An 8185-nucleotide genomic window follows, 5' to 3' on the forward strand; every position below is an offset into this window, starting at 1 on the left:
ATAACTGTATCACAATCATATACCACAACTTGTTTAGTTGTTCCCCAGTTGATGTACATTTCCTTAATTTCCCATTCTTTGCCACCACAAAAAGAGCTGCTATAACTATTTTTGAACATATGGGTTCTTTTCCTTTTTCTTTGATCTCTTTGGGATACAGACCTAGTAGTGGTATTGCTGGATCAAAGTATACACACAGTTTTATCATCCTTTGGGCTTAGTTCCAAACTGTTTTCCAGAATGATTGAATCAGTTCACAACTCCACCAACAGAATATTAGTGTACCAATTTTCCCACATCTCCTCCAATATCTATCATTTTCCTTTTCTGCCACATCAGCCAATTTGATAGGGTGAGGGGGTAACTATCTCAGGGCTGTTTTAATTTGTATTTCTCTAATTAATAGTGATCTTGATCTTTTTTCATATGGCTATAGATTACTTTGATTTTCTTCTTCTGAAAAGTGCATGTTAATATCTTGACTATGTGTCAATTGGGGAATAATAATAAAGTTGACTCAGTTCCCTATATATTTGGGAAATGAGGCTTTTATCAGAGAAACTTGCTGTAAAAATTGTTTCCCAGCTTTCTTCTTTCCTTCTAAACTTGGCTGCATTACTTTTTAAATTCATGAAATCAAAATTTATACATCCCATAATGCTTTCTATTAGTCAGCTAGGTGGTAGATAGAGCGCTGTGCCTGGAGTCAGGAAGACCCCTCTTCCTGAGTTTAAATCTTGCCTTAGACTTACTAGCTGTGTGACCCTGGGCAAGTCCCTTTACTCTGTTTGCCTCAGTTTCCTCATCTGTAAAATGAGCTGGAGAAGGAAATGGCAAACCACTTCAGTATCTTTGCCAAGAAAAAAAGGTCTATCATATCTAACTGTTCTAAAATTCTATTCATCTCCTAACTTCTTTCTTGTTTATTTTATGGTTAGATTTATCTAGTTCTGAGAGGGGAAAGTTGAGGTTCCCCTACTAAAATAATTTTACTATTTCCTTCTATAATTCATTTAACTTTTCCTTTAAAAATTCAAATTGTAGTTTCTCTGCTTATCTCTTTTAATTAAGTCTATTTTTGCTTTTGCTTTGTCTGAGAGCATGGCTGCTAACCCAGGCTTTTTTTTAACCTTAATTGAAGCATAATAGATTTTTCTCCAGCCCCTTATTTTTACTCTATGTGTGTCTCTCTATTTCAAGTGTGTTTCTTGTAAACAACATATTGTTAGATTCTGGTTTTAAATCTGTTCTACTATGAGCTTCCATTTTTATGGGTGAGTTCATCCCATTCATATTCACAATTGTGATGACTAACTATACATTTCCCTCTATCTTATTTTTCCTTTTTATCCTTCTCTGTCTCTGTCTCTCTCTCTGCCCTGCCCTTCCTCAAAAATCTGTTTTGTTTTTGACTCCCTTCTGACTGCCTTCCTTAAACTAAGTCCCTTCTATCAGCTCCATACTCTGCTTCTCTTATGCTCTTCCCCTCCTACTTCCCTGTACAGTAAGATAGATTTCTATACACAATTAAGTGTATATGTGTAATACATAAATTCATTTAGGACATTCTCACCTCGCTCAGTATTCCTGCAATCTGACTCTAACTAATCTTATTCTTAGCTGATGTCTGCTACTGGAGAAGACTGGCCACCCCTCCCAGAATCAGACATTCTTAAATGGAAATGCTTTCAAGGATGTTTTGAGAACAGCTCCTTTCCCATCAATCACACATTTTAATTGGCAAAATGCCTTCTTGGTTAGAAGAAACTACTAAAGGTGGGTAGTTCTGAGCCAACTTCAGGAGTCTCCTCACCCCATATTATGGATGCAGCATGGGACCTTCCCCTCGGGACTCTGGAGGCTAACCCAGGACTTCACAGCCATGTGATCCAGATGTGGATAAATCCCCCCTTAGTGCTGATCAATTGTGGTAATATTGGATACCTATTGAGACTTTGATTGTGACAGAACTGTTGAGACTTACTGATTATGGCATAACTGTTGAGATTTACTAATTGTGACATAGCTAATTGAGATCTACTGATTTTCGCATAACTATTGAGACTTACTGATTGTGACATAATTATTGTTCACTTATTGGCTGAGACCTTTATAATTGTTATTATTACTATTTCATTAATAAATATATATGCATATATATGTATATATCTATATAAACTTGAGCCTCTGTATCATTTCTGAACCAATCCAAACTGAAACTAAACAAAGCTGTAGCAAATAAAGTTGCTTCACAATACAGCATGTTATTCCCTCTTTAAGCCAACTCAGACTAGAATAGATTTCAAGTGTTGCTCCCACATCTTCCCTTCCATTGTAAATCTCTTCCTTTTGCACCTCTTTTGTGTGAGATAATTTTCCCCATTCTTCCTCCCTCTCCCCCTTTCTCCCAATGCATCCCTCTTTCTTATCCCTTAATTTTATTTTTTTGAAATCATTTCATAATAATCAACTCACACCCATGTCTTTTGTCCATGTATACTCCTTCTTACTGACCTAACAATGATGAAGTTTTAGTAGTTATAAGTATCATCTTCCCATATAGGAATATAAACAATTTAACCTAATTGATTCCCCTAAAATTTCTCTTTCATGTTTACCTTTTTATGCTTCTCTTAAGTCTTATATTTAAAGTCGAATTTTCTATTTAGTCCAGATCTGTTCATCAGAAAGCTTGAAAGTCCTTTATTTCATTAAATATCCATTCACCCCCCTCCAAACCATTATACTCAGTTTTACTGGGTAGGTGATTCCTAGTTATAATCCTAGGTTGTAATCCTTTTTTTGAATATCAGTATTTTGGAATATCATATTCCAAACCCTCTAGTCCTTTAATGTGGTAGCTGCTAAACCTTGTGTGATTCTGACTGTGGCTTCATAATATTTGAATTGTTTCTTTCTGGCTGCTTGCAACATTTTTTCCTTGAGCTTTTTTCTTGAGCTCTGGAATTTGGTTATAATATTCCTGGGAGTTTTCATTTTGGGATCTCTTTCAGGAGGTGATCGTTGGATTCTTTCAATTTCTATCTTACTTTCTGGTTCTAGAATATCAAGGTAGTTTTCTTTGACAATTTCTTAAAATATGATGTTTAAACTATTTTTAAAATCACAGCTTTCAGGTAGTCCAATAATTCTTAAGTCTCTCTTGGATCTATTTTCCAGGTCAGTTGTTTTTCTGTTGAGACATTTCACATTTTCTTCTATTTTTTCCCACTTTTTTGATTTTGTTTTATGTTGTTTCTTGGAGTCATTAGCTTACACTTAAACAATTCTAATTTTTAAGGAATTGTTTTCTTCAGCGAGCTTTTGTACTTCTTTTTCCATTTGGCCAATTCTATTACTTATGGAGTTCTTTTCGGTAAATTTTTTTTATTTCTTTTTCCATTTGAACAATTCTGCTTTTGAAGGAGCTCTTCTCTTCAGTGGATTTTTGTGCCCCTTTTTACTACTTGTCCAATTCTGTTTTTAAGGTTTTTTTTAGTATTTTTGTGCCTCTTTTACCAAGCTGTTGACTCTTTTTCCATAGTTTTCTTGCAACACTTTCATTTCTTTTCCAAATTTTTCCTCTACCTCTTCTTTCTGATTTTTTAAAATATCCTTTTATCTCTTTCAGGAATTCTTTTTGAGCCTGAGACTAATTCACATCTTTTCTTTAAGGCTTTTCTTGTGGCTGTTTTGATATCATTGTCTTCTTCTGAATCTGTCGTGAACTTCCTTGAATCCATAGTAACTTCTTAATGGTCAGGTTCTTGTTGTTGTTGTTGTTTGCTCATTTTCCCCCTACCTATCTCTTAACTTTTAACTGTATGTTGAAGCTGGGCTCTGCTTCCAGGGTGGAGGGGGCACTGTCCCAAACTTCAGGTTTTTGTGGTGCTGTTTTCAGAGCTAGTTCTGGGGGTCTGCAAGTTTTTGATGCTTTAAGGTGGCTTAATCTAAAGAGAGGTATGGCTACTACTTTCCTGGCCTGTGCTCTGGTCTTTAACCAGGGAAGTTGTTTCCCTGTAGCCACAAGTGCTAGCCCCCCTTTTGGCCCTGGAACTGTGACCAGATCTCCTTCTCTCCTTTAGCTGCAAGTGCTAGTGTTGCTTTCTGCCTTGGAACTGAGACCAGGGTCCCCACTCCCTTGTGAGTGACCACAAGCACTTTTCTCTACCCTGGAACTCTGACCACAGCTCCTGCTCCCCCATGGCCACATTCACCAGTATACCTTTTTGTCCTGGGATCATGACCCAGAACTGTGTATGGGCATTGCAACAGGGTCCTGCACCCAGTGCCAGCAAAAGTCCCATGTAATCTCTTTCTGACCAATTTTCTCATCCCCCGCCCCTTACTGTCTGTGGGCTGAGAGGTTTGAAATTTGTTGCTGTCACTGATGCAGCTGCCTCCAAGGCCTACTGATGGTGTTGCTGTGGTGCTATTTTTCTTAGGCTAAAAAAATTGTTTCACTCAATCTTTTATTGGTTCTGCCACTGGAGAATGTGATTAGAGGCATTATTTTTAAGTTGTTTGGAGGAGAATTTAAAAGAGTTCAAGTAAGTTTCTGCTTCTTCTCTGCCATTGTGGTTCCACCCCCTTTCATGTCAATTTAGGAACATCTTCCATTCTCTCCTCTCTATATTCAAAGGAAGAATTAACTCTTCTTGCCAATGCAATGACAGTACTTGAGCCTTGGATCCCATCATCTGTCTTTTCCCCCAAGACCTTTTATCTTCCTAATTTTCAATTTCCTCTTATTCACTGGTTTTTTTCCTACTGCCAAAATGCATAATCAACTTTCTTTTCATTCTTAAAAATTTTGGTCCTTCCAACCTCTCAAGCTATCAACCTATATTTCTTCCTTTCTTTCATATTCAAACTCCTCCCCAAACTAAGTTCATAGCTTCCACTTTGTTATCTCTCACTTCCCAATTTCTTTTGGTCTGGCTTCTCCCTTTATCACTGAAAAGAAAATTATCTTTGTTAGGTTAGCAATTTCTCTAACTTGCCAAATTTAATAGCCTTGCTTTTTCTCAGTCTTCATCCTTCTTGACTTCCCTGACTTCTTTAAGTATTTGATACTGTTGGCCACCATCTCCTTGACACCCTCACCTGTATATTTTCTGGATTTTCAGAACACTGATCTTTTCTGGTTCTCCTGCCACCTGTTTACTTCTCAGTCTCTTTTGTTATATTTTCATCCATAGTCCACCTTTCTATTCAAAGGTTCTGTCCTGGACCTTCTTCTCTTTTCTCCTTACACTTTATATCCTGCTGAACTCATTAGCAAGTATGTATTCAATCATCATTATTGTACAGATGACTCTCAGATCTCTATATCCAGCCCTAGTGTCTATCAGGTACTCCAAATATGATTATTAGATTGGATGTCAACCAGGCAACTCAAACTCATCATGTCCAAAACAACTCACTATCATTCTCCAAAATCCTTTTCTCTTTCTGTTAATGGTGTCACCATCTTTTTAGTTCTCAACTCTTCATGCTCCCTCACTTCTCATATTCATTCATAGTCAGTCTTGTGAATACATGAGATCTCTCATTCATTGTCTTGTGGATTCAATTTCCATAACATCTCTTATATCTGTATCCTTCTCTCCACCCATTTGTCCACCAATCTCACCACTTGCCTGGTCTATTACAATAACCTCCTAATTGGTCTCTTTGTCTCTAGTCCCCCTTCCCCTTTCCAAACCCTGCTCCACAGAGTTGATATGGTATTCTTAAAGGGTAAATCTGCCCATGTCTCTCCCTTGCTCAAGAACATTCAGTAGTTCCCTATTGCCTATAGGATAAAACATGTTTCTCTGTGTCCTATGTCTCATGATTTTCTTGCCTCACTCTTATTTCTCTTCCCAATTTTCCTCTACTTCTCTTACTTGCTTTTCCAAATCCTTTTTGAGCTTTTCCATGGCCTGACACTAATTCATATTTTTTCTTGGAGGCTTTTGATGTAGGCTCTTTGGCTTTGTTGACTTCTTCTGAGTGTATGTTTTGGTCTTCTTTGTCACCAAAAAAAGATTCCAAAGTCTGAGTTTGAGTCTGAGTTCATTTTCACTGCTTGTCCATGTTCCCAGCCAACTCCTTGACTCTTGAGCTTTTTGTAAAGGTATGACCACTTGTAGAGCAGAGAGTACTTTTTCCCAAGCTTTAGGGGCCTTGTGCTGCTGTTTTCAGAGCTACTTCTACACAGTAAGCTCTGCCACACCAGTGCTCCTTCTCCCCCAAGAACCACCAACCCGAACTGCGACTCAGATCCAAGCAGGCTCTGCACTCTTGCTCTGATCCTCTGCTTAATTCCTCCCACCAGGTGGCCCTGGGGCCAGAAGCAACTGCAGCTGGAAGCAGCCTCAAAGCTGCACCACTTCCGCACCCCTGGGACTGTGGCAGACTATGGACTCCTTTCACTCCATTCTAGCAGTTCTACCCACTAACCTTCTCTGTTTTCTTAGGTGTTTGTGGGTTGAGAAGTCTGGTAACTGCCACAGCTCAATGATTCAGGGCTCTGTGGCCTGTTCCGCCCAGCTCGCAGTCTGGTTGGTCCTGGTGCGGCCCTCGCTGGGCTCTGCTCTGCTCTGCTCCTAGCTCCGTGATATAGACCCTTCCCCACAACCATCCAGGCTTTCCTGGGCTGGAGCCCTGCTTCCCTCTGTTATTTCATGGGTTCTGAAGCTCTAGAATTTGTTCAGAGCCATTTTTATAGGTGTTTGGAGGGACCTGGGGGAGAGCTCATGCAAGTCCCTGCTCTCCAGCCACCATCTTTGCTCTGCCCCCTATATCCTATGTCTCTATGTTTCTCTAAGCCCTTTATAATTTGGCTCCAGCCTGTCCTTCCATCATCCATTGCTCCCCTTAACATATGCCATGTTCTAATCAAACTGGTCTACTTTCTGTTACTCCCATATGACATTGCAGTTCCCTTCTCTATGACTGCATAGGCTGGCCCTCATACTTAGAATAAACCACCTTTTTACCTCCACCTCATAGAATCCCTAGATTCCTTAAAATCTCTACTCAAGATTCACCTCCTACCCAAGTCATATCCTGATTTTCTCCAGGTACTAGTACGCTCCCTCTTTCAGAAATTTTGCATACATTTTGTATTTATTTTTTCTATATACATGTTTTCTATATACTTCTTCCTTGACTTGCACTCCTCATAGAATGTAATTTCTTGAATACAGAGACTCATTTTTGTCTGTGACTCCCCAGCACATAGTACACTGCCTGGCACATAGCAAGCACTTAATGCTTCTTGATTTGGTCTCCTCAAGGGCATCTAGGTAGGTGATCTCTGACTACCTCCGTATTTATCTTACATAGCAATTCCATATTATCTAGTTTTGTTCTGTTTCTTCTAGTCCAAAGATTATTCCTTTTTGGCATGGAAAATAGAAGCAAAGCATAGAGTTGGTAAGTTCTGTCTTCTCTCTATCATCATTGTCCCTTTCAAGGAGCAGTCCCATCCCTATCTCTTATCCCCAATATAACATTTTTTTAAAAAAATCTCTTTTTATTAGCTGTTGGTTCCTCACAATTCATTCTGAGCTTTAGCAATCGTGATACTATTCTTATAGGTCCATGGCACACTTTTGTTATTCATCCTCAATGGCATAGCTTTACCTTCATCATCTTTTATACCTGTCTCTTAAAAATCTAAGTTGGTTGGTGAATTCTCCATGTATCCACAATTTCCCCTTTTCCTGATCATTATAATTATTTCTTTTTGCATCTTGAGAATTTCATTTGTAAGGAGGTTGATCAAGATAGACCTTAATCGGTTTTATGAGTTTCCCCATCAACTTGATAAGATTATAGAATGAGCCTTTCATTGGAGGTATCAGAGCATTACCTCCCCAGGAAGAGTGTGGATGTGCCCACTGGTGCTTTGCTAAGAGATCTCAGAACTTCTGTTGGGTTCCCAGTAAATAAAGTCTTCTTCAAGATGAATTCTTGTCAGAGGAGCCACCCCTCTCTTTGTTCCTATAAAAGCATGCTGACAGACCACCTCCTTTCCCTTTCACATTTCCCTTCTTCCTTTCCTTCTTCAGAAGACATTACAGCAAATAGTAGAACAGAACTACATGGGCTATGTGGGGAATAATAAGAAAACTTTTTCAGTTTCATAGTCTCTTTTCTCTCAGAACAGGAAATGGTTATTTTGAGAAATAGT

Source organism: Trichosurus vulpecula, chromosome 1 (genome assembly GCF_011100635.1).
Source record: "Trichosurus vulpecula isolate mTriVul1 chromosome 1, mTriVul1.pri, whole genome shotgun sequence".
NCBI lineage: Eukaryota > Metazoa > Chordata > Mammalia > Diprotodontia > Phalangeridae > Trichosurus > Trichosurus vulpecula.